The 14,135-nt window shown below is 45.9% G+C and overlaps 1 protein-coding gene across 4 annotated transcripts in view; it reads left to right on the top strand.

Moving 5' to 3' along the window:
- Positions 1-14,135, top strand: part of LUZP2 (leucine zipper protein 2) — a 1,424,041-nt gene that overhangs the window by 1,313,938 nt on the left and 95,968 nt on the right. The window lies entirely within an intron of this gene.

Genomic DNA, 14,135 nt, shown 5'->3' with positions numbered 1-14,135 from the left:
AATCACGAAGCATCTTTCATTTCACCAGAGCTGTTCAAAAGAAGCTAAGCTGTGATTGGTTGCTATGACCAACAGTTTTCCTTGCAACCAATCACTAAGCATCTCTCATTTCACCAGAGCTGGTTAAAAGTAGCTGAGCTGTGATTGGTTGCTATGACCAACAGTTTTCCTTGCAACCAATCACTAAGCATCTCTCATTTCACCAGAGATGGTTAAAAGTAGCTGAGCTGTTATTGGTTGCTATGCGCAAGTTTTCCCACTTGACAACACCTCAGCAGACACTGACATGGTGGGAGAAATCTAGCATCCCCAGGAACATAAGCTCCAGCCATCGTCTGTCCCCCAGAAAGGAACAGTAAGTACATGACAGAAATGAATCCCCCCTCCCATGTGGTATCATTAAGTGACACACATGAATGTAGGAAAGTGCACATATTAAATGTCATGTGGATTTAATATTTTCTCACAGACACTTTTATGCATTATTGATGTGTTACTGTGCTCTGATGCTGTGAGGTTTTTTAAAGTGCTACTTTCCCCACAATTCACTTGAATATACCCATATAACACGTAATGCTTTTCCCATAACAACCCATTAAATATGATACTATACTGCATACAGATGCTGTACATCCATGAGAAACTCAGCCAGACAAATTACAAGTTGATGGTACATGAAAATGTGTGTGAAGGATTCTCTACTGTACTTATGTATAAGGTTTGTGCCTGTCCATTGGTGAAAAGCATGACTGATATTTATGGTGGCAAATAAGTGAGAATATCAGCCTGATCAATAGAAAACCTGGGATCTCAGTGAACCATGTTTCTGTGCAATTTCACTATTCTACTTTTACTGGCTTTGGCGGGATGATATGGGATATTATGGGTAGTAGTCTGGTAGCTCTGGCTGACGGGATGATGTGGGATATTATAGTGAATGTGGCTATGCGGAGAGGACGCGGCTCTACACTCAGCTTTATATATAAATACAATCATTATAATTTGTTATAACTAACCGTAGTTAGTTACTATGCCCGGGCAACGGCGGGCTCTTCAGCTAATTTTAAATAAGAAGGGGGCAATACCAATGTGAGACATGTAATGACTGAAAGTCTGCTCTCCTGATCTGCATATCTCAAACTGGCAACACCCAATTCATTTCAAAAAAGCTCAGGAGGCAGATTCTCATAGAGATTTACATCTGGCTCATACATCTTAACAGCTCATTTACATATTATGAAAAATATGGATTTCACTGGAGTAAGTCATTGGATCGCAATAATCAAGGTATCATTTTTTTCAATTTTCTAAGACCTACATGCCCATAAGAGCTCCATGCCCATAGGCTTAGGAAGGTTGATCCTGATGACAGATTCCCTTTAAATAGCAGTTTCTCCCATCCCTCCATGCATATGTAACTTTGTGTGCTTTGATTGACCAAGGTAAAGCAGGGTCAAGCCTGTATATGTTTTACATGGGCACAGTGTGTAGTTCCAATCCTTTCCTCTACCAACATCATCTATAGGAGAAAGATACTGACATTGACAGCTTTACACATTAGACAGTTGCTTGGTCCCACCAAATTTGGCAAGATCTAATGATTTTAATAAAATATATATTGGGCCTTTACTATTGCAATCATTTATCTCTATATATAAATCTGAATGTGTGTGTATCACCAACCAATCACGAAGCAGTAGAGTGGGACACCAACCAATCACGAAGCAGCAGAGTGGGACGTGGTTGGAGAGCAGGGCTGAGGACGGATACAGCAGGACAGTGCATGGAGAGCGGGGCTGTGAGGAAGACAGTCTTCAGGACAGGGGCCGAATATTGCCGGCACCCTCCCAGCCCTGTCCCGATTCAGTCGGCGCTCCCTGTCACCAACTTCGCTATCCCTCCTTTCCCCTGTAGCTTCCCAGCCTAAATTTAGTCCCCGGCTCTTCTACTGCGGCCTACTACAGCGCTAAGCCATGCCCCCCACAGGCCGCCCAATCACACGCGCTGCAGCTCCGTTCTAGCTCGGCCCACTCTGGCAAGCTCCGCCCACTCCGGCCAAACTAACAATCTGCTCACATCTTCCCTCTTAAAGGGATCTCCTGTATGGAAGTTAGGGCAAATCCCTCAGTGCTCTGATTCTGACTCCAGGCCTCTATTAAAGGGATCATTGGTATGGAAGTTAGGACAGTTCCACTCAGCTCTGTGGTTCTGACCCCAGGGTCTCTTAAAGGGATCCCTGCTATGGAAGTTAGGGCAATTCCACTCAGTGTTCTGGTTCTGACCCCAGGCCCCTCTTAAAGGAATCCACGGTTTGGAAGTCAGGGCAATTGCCTTCAAATGCTCTGGTACTGACCCCAGGCCTCTAATAAAGGGATCATTGGTATGGAAGTCAGGGAAAATCAATCCAGCACTTTGATTTTGACCCCAGGCCTCTCTTAAAGGGATCACCGGTATGGAACTTAGGACTGTTCCACTCAGCACTGCGGTTCTGACCCCAGGGCCTCTTAAAGGGATCATTGGTATGGAAGTTAGGGCAATTCCAGTCAGAGCTCTGAGTCTGACCCCAGGCCCCTCTTAAAGGGATCCCTGGTATGGAAGTGAGGGCAAATCCACTCTGCGCTGATTCTGTTCCCCAGGCCTCTCTTAAAGGGATCTCCGGTATGGAAGTTAGGGTAAATCCCTCAGTGCTCTGATTCTCACCCCAGGCTTCTATTAAAGGCATCATTGGTATTTAAGTCAGGGCAAATCCACTTGTCGCTCTGGTTCTGACGCCAGGCTGATGGGATGATGTGGGATATCAGGGGTAGTAGTCCGGTGGCTCTGGCTGATGGGATGATGTGGGATATTAGGGGTAGTAGTCCGATGGCTTTGGCTGATGGGATGATGTGGGATATTAGGGGTAGTATTCCAGTGACTCTGGCTGACGGGATGATATGGGATATTAGTGGAAGTTGTCCGGTAGCTATGGCTGATGGGATGATGTGGGATATTAGGGGAAGTAGTCCGGTGGCTTTGACAGGATGATGTGGGATGTTAGGGATAGTAGTCCGGTAGCTTTGAAGGGATGATGTGGGATATTAGCAGTCCGGTGGCTCTGGCTGACGAGACGATGTGGCATACTAGGGGTAGTAGACTGGTAGCTCTGGCTGACTGGATGACGGGATGATGTGGGATATTATAGTGAACGTGGCTATGCAGAGGGGGCATGGCTATACACTCAGCTTTATATATAGATATAATCATTATAATTTGTTATAACTAACCATAGTTAGTTACTATGCTCAGGCAGCGGCAGGCTCTTCAGCTAGTAATATATATTTTCATAGCAAGCATTATACAGTAGTATTCAATATGTTTAATGGCATGAATGTCCCTCCATCTACAAAGATTTTGAGCCTTTACAACTACTTTTCTCTTTCAAATTCCTTCCATGACATAAGATTTTGATAAAGCCCAGATAATGTGACACGATTAGACTAAATCTCCCAAAAGGGCAAACACAAAAAATGATTTTATCTACTGAAAAAGAGTATGATAAACAAAGAAACAGCAGATAAGGTAGGGCCACAGAAAGTCAAGAAAATGTATTAACAGCATCAAAGAAGTATAAAAATATTAAAAACAAGCAAGAAGTAAGCCACATTCACACTCCTAACCTCATGTAGCCATCAGTGTGTTCAAACCAAGTCTAGATTGTTTGACCTTTTCTTAAATCCATCAGGAAAACACTATAAACTCAACGTAAAGCTCTGTGACCTTCTCAGACATTACATCTCACAATCCCTCAATTTTCTTCCTCTCTTAAGGTTTGTAAGGAGCAATAAAATGCCAGAGATAAATATGAAGATTGTGATTGATCTGTACACTCATCGCTTGTTTTCTTCATTTCCAGTAGACCGTAACGTAATCCTAGGTTCACCTCAATAAGATGGCATTAAGAGAAATAGAAAATAGCTAGAAATGCCATAATGTAATTACTGCTTTTAGGCTATGTTCCAACTATGAATTCTTGGTGAGTTTTTTAAGGTGCACATTTGAAAGGTGCCAGGGTTGTTTAATTGTGGGCGAACTTGCTGCTCCAGCACTCTTCGGCACCATACAGCAAAAACGTGTCCCGATGCACTGCTGTGTGTTGAGTACATCTGACATACTTGTGGCCCATAGGCTTCCACTGGCTCCTGGCTTCCACCTTCCAGAACTTCTGCAGCAAACAATCTAGGGGACATAGAATTCATAAAAACAATTAAACTTTTACATGACAGCTTTCAGTCTTGACAATCAAGCATATAGGATAAGGCATGATGGACTGCAGTCTTTCCTACAGGTAGCAAACAAAACTTCAGCCTGGGTTCTCGGTGTGGGTAGAGCCTCCCTCTTGCTAACTCCTCTAGCACAAGGAATTCTTCCCCAACACAAGCAGTTCACCCAGACTGCATCACCTCCTGCTTCTGAGAGTTTGAGTCCACCTTTTCCTGCATCATCGTCTGCACTGCATTCCTTAAATCCTTATATAACCTCCTGACTCCCCCTGTATATCCCTAAAAAACCTTTTTGATTTCTCATGCGCTGTATGATAATTGGGCCTGTCTGCTCTGATGGACGTGGCTTCGGTCCTCTCCACTCCTTCCCCTGGCTTCTGCTTGCCATCTTTGATGTGGATGATGCCTCCTGCGACATCCTCATTGCCGTGAGATATCTCGCGCCAGCATAAATAAATTGTGTCCTGCACTTGCACAGTGTACTTTGCCCGCACTTTCGAGTTTGCGCAGTATGCTTTCCCTGCAGTTCGGCAACGCATACTGCACAAGCGCGAGACACGATTTGTCTGGCAAAGCACGAGATATCTCACAGCAATGAGGATGATGCAGAAGGTGTCATCCATGTCAATGACGGTGAGCAGCAGCTGGGGGGAGGTGTGGAGAGGGTCAAAACCACGCCCATCAGTCTGGACGGACCCGATTAGCTTTTTGCAGTATGCTCTGACTAACTGCAGGCAAAGCTGAAAAGCAGAAATGCACATGCACATTTTCACTTTTCAGCTTTCCTCGTAGTTGGGCAAAGCATACTGCTGGTGTGTAGTACAGTGTGGTCATGTAATACTGAGAATGTCACCATGATTTAGCTTTGTAATTCTGGGGGAGGGGAGTTGCCAGTGACATTACTCACCTCTCTTACTGGACCAGGCCGACAGCACAGATTCTTTCCAGCACGACATGCGGCGGCTGCAGAGGTGCTGTGGCTGCAACCACCTCACCGGCCCTCTCAGCATTCCACTGCTCCAACTGGCCCTGGATCCACTACTGTTCTCTGCTCTCGGACAACATCCAGATCTCCTAAAACAGAGCCTCCTTTTTCCGGATCTGTAGTAACGACGTTCCAAGTACAAAGGCCATCACAGAAGAACAACCATCCCTTAAAATCAAGCCCTTATATAGAGACTTCCTCCAGTCGTCATCAATCAGGTAAGCCCCTAACTCCTGATTTTCTGTATCCATCTCCCATTAAAATTCCCGCTGAACAAACAGTCTCCATCATTAACACCTTAGAACCCAAAACTCAGGCGTAGCAAACATCATTCCAAAGTCATGAGACCCTCTCTTGAGCCTTGGTAGGGGTTACAGTCTGGGTCATTGCTGGAAATGGAGAGTTCGAAATGTTTCAGAATGTAGTTTGCATTTCTTTCACAGAAAATTCACTATTCAATGTATTTTCCCTGCCTGAGCTACTGAGAAAACACAGTTTCCCAGTTATTATGATTTATTTCCTGGATAAAAGGCACTACATGATGCTCCAAGTTTTTGACTACATATACAACTGGTCTCATAAGTAAAAGAGCCAATGGCTGGCAGGTAAATTTTAGTATTGGAAAAGTACACAACCCTGGCACATGAGCAAAAGCACATTTTACACTAATTACCTCCATCTGTTGTATAAAGATGGTAGTGCTAACTGGGCTGCAGATACGGACAATATAAAAAAATGGTGCTTTTTTGCCTTTTTGGATCAATTTTGTAGCAGTCACTATAAGACTACATTGACATGGCATAGATAGATATTTAGATAGATAGATAGATAGACAGATAGTAACATAGTAACATAGCAACATGGTTAGCAAGGCCGAAAACAGACATTTGTCCATCCAGTTAAGCCTATATTCCGTCAGAATAAATCCCCAAATCTACGTCCTTCTAAAGAACCTAATAACTGTAAGATACAATATTGCTACGCTCCAGGAAGACATCCAGGCCTCTCTTGATCCCCTTGACTGAGTTCGCCATCACCACCTCCTCAGGCAAGGAATTCCAGATTCTCACTGCCCTAACAGTAAAGAATCCTCTTCTATGTTGGTGGCAAAACCTTCTCTCCTCCAGATGCAGAGAATGCTCCCTTGTGACCATCACATTCCTTGATATAAACAGATCCTCGGAGAGATATTTGTATTGTCCCCTTATATACTGTACTTATACATGGTTATTAGATTGGCCCTCAGTCGTCTTTTTTCTAGACTAAATAATCGTAATTTTGCTGATCTTTCTGGATATTGCAGTTCCCCCATCCCCTTTATTAAGTTTGTTGCCCTCCTTTGTACTCGCTCTAGTTCCATTATATCCTTCCTGAGCACCGGTGCCCGAAAATGTACACAGTACTCCATGTGCGGTCTAACCATGGATTTGTACAGAGGCAGTATAATGCTCTCTCATCATGTATATCAAGGCCTCTTTTAATGCACCCAATGATCCTGTTTGCCTTGGCAGCCGCTGCCTGGCTCTGGCTGCTCCAGGTAATTTTATCATTAACTAGGATCCCCAATTCCTTCTCCATGTCAGATTTACCCAGTGGTTTCCAGTTCAGTGTGTATTGGTGATATTGATTCCTTCTTCCTATTTCTATAACCTTACATTTATCATTGCTAAACCGCATCTGCCACCTTTCGGCCCACGTTTCCAACCTATCCAGATCCATCTGTAGCAGAATACTATCTTCTCTTGGATTGAGTGCTTTACATAGTTTTGTATCATCTGCAAATATCGATATTTTACTGTGTAAACCTTCTACCAGATCATAAATAAATATGTTGAAGAGAATAGGTCCCAACACCAACCCCTGCGGTACCCCACTCGCCACAGCGACCAAATTAGAGTAGATAGATAGATATTCAGAAAAATTGGAGGCAGCACACCGTATGTAGTGAAAAAAAGAGCTATTTAATAAGCTCAAAAGGCGACGTTTCGCTCCAAACAACAGGAACCTTTCTCAAGCAGTGAACGTATGAAAGTGCCAGGTATATAAAGGGTATACATTGTGATGCAGTGACCCCTGTGACAGCAAAATGGTGCTGTATGGGCTTCCCAGGACATGCATGCAGGCGTTTCCTTTATTGTGATGGGAAAATTATGAGCGGCAGGATTGTAAATGGCCGACATGTATCACAGGGTGGGTGGCCCTGTGATGGAAGCTGGAACATGTATTGATCAGCAGAGGTTACTGCTGATGGCTTCTGTTTTAATAACCAACAAATCAGATGAATACACATGATATTTACCAATAGCTTTCATGGGTCATGTGCATATGGATTAAATACGCCTATCATCAAATTACAGATGAAGCTCCACAAAAGATGATACATAGGCAATAATAATATATGACAAAATAATTTATTTTATTAGAACACGATTAAAAACATACACCAAGATATGGGGAAAGAGGGGGTGGGCTAAAGGCTCACCGCCTTGATCATAAATCGACATGCATGTCCAGTCAACAGACAGTACGATATAAAGGGGATAATATGTCTGCTATGAATTATCTAGTCAATAACAATTCATAATAACATAGATAAGTAAGAAAAAAAAAGAGGTTACTGCTGATGGTTTCTGTTTTACAATAGGGAAGCTTCCAGGTGACTTGGTGAGATGGGTGGAACAAGTCACCTACAAACCCACCCAGGGGTGTGTGTCTGAACGCCCAAAGTAAAGCCTGTATGTGTGTGGCTGTGTGTGTAATAGGACCTGTCCTGTAGTGAAGTCATGACGATGTGATCCATACTTCACCTGTGGGTGTGGTTCTGTACCATATAATGTGCCTGAGGCCTGATTACAGGGGAGATGGTGTGTACCTGAATGGTTCAGGGTGCAAGGTCCTGGAGGGTCAGTGTTGGGAGATCCTGGGAGGAGGATCGGATCCCTGGAGCACTTGCTGCGACCTTGGACCTGGTGAGGCGTGAGTGTTGGACAGTCTCACGAGGGGACGGACATCCTGAATACCACCCACTGAAGTCCTGAACCTGGTGGCCGGAGTGTTGGGAGACCCAGGGAGGAAGGTCAGATCCCTGAATAGCACCCAGTGAGGCCTGTGTGTTGGACGGTTCCAAAGTAGGGACGGACATCCCGAATAGCACACAGACAAGCCACGTATGTTTGCAGAGTCAGTGACGGCACTTCATTAGGGGAGCTGCCGTCCGTCTGTGGATCTGGACTGTCAGGTGGCCTGGTGAGCAAGGCGTTGTCCGGGATGGTGATCCCAGTTCGGCATCTTCCCTGAGAGAGAGGACTACCAAAGAGTCAGCATCTGGAGCAGGAGCTCCTGCGAGGTAACCCCTGACATGGGGATATAACTGTTGGTGCCCGTGATGTTCTAAAGACACTAATGAACTGTTTGGTGTGTGGTCACCCGCGTTAACTGGACAAAGAAGTCCAGCGTGTTTAGTGACATCGTGTTAAAGCCATGTACCAAGGATTGTGATGAACTTTGTGCAAGCATGTGACATGTAACATGTTCCTCAGCAGTTTATGAAGGCATAATAAACTGCACTAGACTGTTTAAAAAGAAAGTGTTCCTGCATGCATTAATATCACGGCCAAGTGAGTGTTCCCCAATGCCCTCATGGAGCGTTACCTTGCATATGGTGGAGAATGCGGGAACTTTTGTAGCCTTGTTGCTAGGGGCAACGGACGAGGTCTACAAACTCGGTTGCTAAGGGCAACGGTCCAGGATGCACGTGTGAGATTTTTGTTGTGGCTCGGCGGGGACACAAAGTTTTTTCCTGAGAGTCAGCGTGCTGTGGCTCGGTGGGGTCACGAAGGTTACAAGCGTCTTGCTGTAACTCGGCGGGGTTACGAAGGTTGCTGTGGATTGGTGGGTCCACGAAGATGGCACAGCGGAAGCGTGCACAGACTTGTGGCAGCGGGAGCTGCAGTTGGAAGTTGCAGCAAGAAGTTCTGCAGCACCAGAAGCTGCAGTGACACCATCAGCTGCTTGTGAGCAGCAGCCGGAGGTGCTGGTGTTTGTGGCTACAGCAGAAGCTGTGGCAGTGCCAGCAGGAGCTGGTGGGGTGTCATAAAAAGACGTCAGAGGTACAGACTGTGCATCCTCTTACAGGGCTAGTACCATCCCCAGAACGATATAAGGGACTGTGTTTACTTGGACCTGAGACTGCCATGGGGGAGTCCACGGAGTGTACCCCAGTGACGGGTGGTGTCCCTAATTGCGGTGGTATCCGAAAAAAGAGGGTGGTAACCCTAACAAAGATGATTGCCCAAAAGGGGTGGAGTCCCAAAAGGGGGTGGTAACCCATACAGGGATGACTGCCAAAAAGGGGGTGGAATCCCAAAAGGGGGTGGTATCCCACAATGGATTAGTTGCCCAAAAGGGGGTGGAGTCCCAAAAGGGGCGGTAACCCAATTTGGGATGGTGGCAAAAAAAGAGGTGGCGGCGAATGCGCCATTGGACTGTAGCTGGGAGCAGCGAAGTTCCTGCTATGCAGGCCCATCCTATACTGTGGACAGCTTGGTCAGTGAATTGACACTATAGTGCCCCTTCTAGCTGGATGGAGAAAGGGTGATGAGATTGTTAGACCCAGGGAGTTGGGTGTCTGTGCTGAGGACCTCTCCTGGACGTTCTGTGTCGCCTGGGACGGGGACGAGAGTGAATGGCTTTGGTGGGGACGATAAAGAACCTTTGACAGCATACCTCTACATTGACATGACTGAGGGTTCCATGCACCATGAAGTGACAGTAGTCCCGGACTTACGGTGTACTATGGTAATAGGGCGGGACTTAGAAGCCCTGTGGAACTGGTGGACAAAAGAAGAAGTGTCTGTAGAAATAATGGGTATGGGAGGTAATGGTGTGGAAAGTGCGCCCCCTAAAGTAGATAGTCCTAAGTTAGGCATGACCAAAGGAAATGGTGGACGGGCCCAACTTAGTGACAGGGCGGTAGCAGCAATGCCCGAAAGTATGACCAGAGAGAAGGGTGCATCGGCCCAACTTACGGACATGATGTCACCTGACATGTACCACAGGGTGACTGATAGTCATGTGGCAATTAAAAAGAATGGAGCTGACACCAGAACAGAGGGCGACTTGAGCGTTTACCACACTGTGGAGTGTGACACAGGTACCAGGCGTGACTGTATATGTTATTGCCATTAGCAATCACTAGGGCTGAAGACAATGTTTTTCAGACAGAAGCACGAACCCAGTGTAATGACAGTGCTCCACAAGGTGAAGGTAGCAGGACACTGGTAGTCATACCAGAATGTGTGACCATTGAAGAGGAAAAGCTCTCCAATTTGACCGCTATCACCCGACAGCTAGAGGGTCAAGTTGACAAACTGACCAAGGAAGTGTGCACGTGGAAAGAGCGAGTTGACAGTATTCACCAGGTAGAAGCGCACATACAAAACTCAGAGAGAGATCACAAAGAGATCTGTCAACAGCTGGCGAAGGAGTTTTTAAAGGTGGTGAGTATGGAAGTCGCCAATTCCACACAGTTGGAGCGGCTGTGCCACCTAGACTCCGAGCTCTTGCAGTCATGGCCCAGAGACAAACGGCTGAGAACAGAGTGGATGAGCTGGAGAAAGAAGTCTTGGAGCTCAGAGGTCACATGACAATGTGGCAATGTGGGAATAAGACCCTAAGAGAAGATATGGAAGTGCTCAGAGAAGCAGTGAGAGGTCTTCTGCAAGAGGAGAAGGTGATGGTCAAAAACTTACAGCGGCTGTGCGCAAGTGATAGCAAGGCAGAACTGGCAATGACCACTTTGGAAAAGGGTCTTGCAGAGTGTAAATCTCAGGAAGATTGTGAGCCAAGAGCTGAACACCCAGTCATAGCAGATGTCTTGAGGGAAGTGTCTGTGGTAAACCAGGAGCTGTCTGTCCATGAAGAGAGTGAGGCTTCGCTCTTCAAGGAAGCGATGGAGGTACCCAAAGACATGCAAGAAGTGTGTGCCAGTGAGGGTGCACATGTGGCCTTTAAAAAGGCAATAAAAGCCTATAGTGTAAACTGGGCCCCTGGAGAGGAACCAGTTGGTGATACTGGCAGATAGGGAAGTCACAGAGAAGCGGGTTACTGCCCTGAAGGAGATACACCTACAATGTCTCCACACGAAACAGATGGTCGTGTTGGGTAATAAGAAAGCAGCTCGATGCCTGGAGCTTGCGAGGGAAGCTCAAAGTCGGCTGGGCTTTGTGGAAAATATAATTCCGGTACCCAGAAATCTGATGGGGAAAGTTGTTGGAAGACTTGTAAAGGTGATGCAGGAGATGGTAAATAGATCTGGTGTGAAGAGAGTAAGGATCCCACCTGCTGGTGAAATCCAAGTAGCGGTTGAAGATGACATGGTTCCAGTAATTGTTGTTGGCTCGGTGGAAAGCATTGGGAACCTCCGCATGCTCCTGGAATATTGGGTAGTGTACCTGAAGGAGATAGGGCAGTTAAGATGGGACCGACTGAAGATTAATAAACTGATGCAGAGCATCAGGTGGCATCCACCTCCAACCCAAGGTATAAGAACCCGAAGGGATCCTCCAAATAATGAGATGGCAGGTAGCCGAAAACTGTCAGCAAGACGGGAGCGTCGAGAATCTGCAAGTGGCTGTCCTACTGTCAGTACGAGACTGGTAGGGCAAGGTGACATGGGTGCCCGGTCTCGAGGCCCCTGGTTTGTGATAAGTGTTCAACCCCACAAGTTTGAATAGAGGGGGGTATGTGATCCAGTGACTCCTGTGAAAGCTAGGGGGCGCTGTATGGGATTCCCAGGACATGCATGCAGGCATTTACTTTATTGTGTTGGGGAAATTGTAAGCGGCAGGATTGTAAATGGCCGATATGTATCACAGGGTGGGTGGCCCTGTGATGGAAGCTGGAACATGTATTGGTCAGCAGAGGTTACTGCTGATGGTTTCTGTTTTACCATAGGGAAGCTTCCAGGTGACTTGGTGAGATAGGTGGAACCAGTCACCTACAAACCCACCCAGGGGTGTGTGTCTGAACACCCAAAGTATAGCCTGTATGTGTGTGGCTGTGTGTGTGATAGGACCTGTAGTGAGGTCATGACCATGTGATCCATACCTCACCTGTGGGTGTGGTTATGTACCATATAATGTGCCTGAGGCCTGGTCACAGGGGTGAGAGTGTGTACCTGAATGGTTCAGGATGCAAGGTTCTGGAGGGTCAGTGTTGGGAGATCCAGGGAGAAGGATCGGATCCCTGGAGCACGTGCTGCGACCTTGGACCTGGTGAGGCGTGAGTGTTGGACGGTCTCAGGAGGGGACGGACGTCTTGAATAGCACCCGCTGATGCCCTGGACCTGGTGGCCGGAGTGTTGGGAGACCCTGGGAGGCGGGTTGGATCCCTGAACAGCACCCGATGAGGCCTGTGTGTTGGACGGTTCCAAAGTGGGGACGGACGTCCCAAATAGCCCACAAACAGGCCACGTGAGTTTGCAGAGTCAGTGATGGCACTGCATTGGGTGAACTACCGTCCGTCTGTGGATCTGGACTGTCAGGTAGCCTGGTGAGCAAGGAGTTGTCCGGGACGGTGATCCCAATTCGGCAGCTTCCCTGAGAGAGAAGGCTACCAAAGATTCGACATCAGGAGCAGGAGCTCCTGCGAGGTAACCCCGGACATGGGGATATAACTGTTGGTGCCCGTGATGTTCTATGGACACTAATGAACTGTTCCGCGTGCGATCACCCACGGTAACTGGACAAAGAGGTCCAGCGTGTTTAGTGACAACATGTTAAAGCTGTATACCAAGGATTGTGATGGACTTTGTGTAAGCATGTGACATGTAACATGTTCCTCAGCGGTTTATGAAGGCATAATAAACTGTACTAGACTGTTTAAGAGGAACGTGTTCCTGTATGCATTAATATTGCAGCCAAGTGAGTGTTCCCCAACCCCCTCAGTGAGCGCTACCTTGCAACATTATTATAATCATTCACATTAAATCATCATTGTAAGAGCATGTATTTACATTAGATTTAACATGCATAAAGTGCAAACAGTGATACAGGAAATATTCATCACATAAAGTGCAGTGCATAAATATAGATAGAGAAGGCATTAAAAAATATGCATTTAAACATCAATTGGTAATAATAAAACAGATGTACAATCTTGTTAATCACATCCATGACTTGCTCCACTCTCTTAGGTTAAGGCAAAAAGATTCAAATAGACAGTATGTTACAAAGGAACTAAACCTCAGTGCTACTAAGTCACAACGCTTTAAAAAATATATAAGCAGAGAAATAAATATACAACGTTATAGCATGATTATAGTTCAGTTTTCATCTTATGCTAATAAAAACACCATAGATATAGGTCCCTCATTTTCAAGCATGTTACAAAGGGACAAAACCTCAGCACTACAATATAATGACTAATAAGCCACAGCACCTTTATGAGTATAGACAAAAAACTAATTATACAGCACATAAAGTCTTAATATAGTAGCACTTTGATCTAATGGCACAATTATTGTTCAATAAATGTAATGCTAGTAAAATTAAATCGCGCCATACATATAATGCTCTCATTTTCAAGCATGTTTTAAAGAGGATTCTCATTCCAATTAGATATTAGAAGGGCTGAGGAAAATCCATAAGGGTGAGAACAACCCCCGTTAGCTGGGGCTGGCAACTCACCACATGAAAAATAGGGGAGACACAAGCTTCGTTAAAGAACTGTGTCTCAACCCCAAATTCTCAAGTGGATAATATACTCTTAAGCCACATCTTAAATCTCTTCAATAGAGAGAATTATCCTCAAATCACAGAGGTCCCTTGTGTCAAGAGCAAATATATCTGGAGCATCCGCCAGGGCTGTGGGGTACTCAGTACCGGGATGGT

The sequence above is a fragment of the Dendrobates tinctorius genome, unplaced genomic scaffold, assembly GCF_039654945.1.
Source record: "Dendrobates tinctorius isolate UK_male_01 unplaced genomic scaffold, ASM3965494v1 ptg000037l, whole genome shotgun sequence".
Lineage (NCBI taxonomy): Eukaryota > Metazoa > Chordata > Amphibia > Anura > Dendrobatidae > Dendrobates > Dendrobates tinctorius.
The sequence above is the reverse complement of the archived record's forward strand: the minus strand, read 5'-3'. Positions and strand labels throughout refer to the sequence as shown.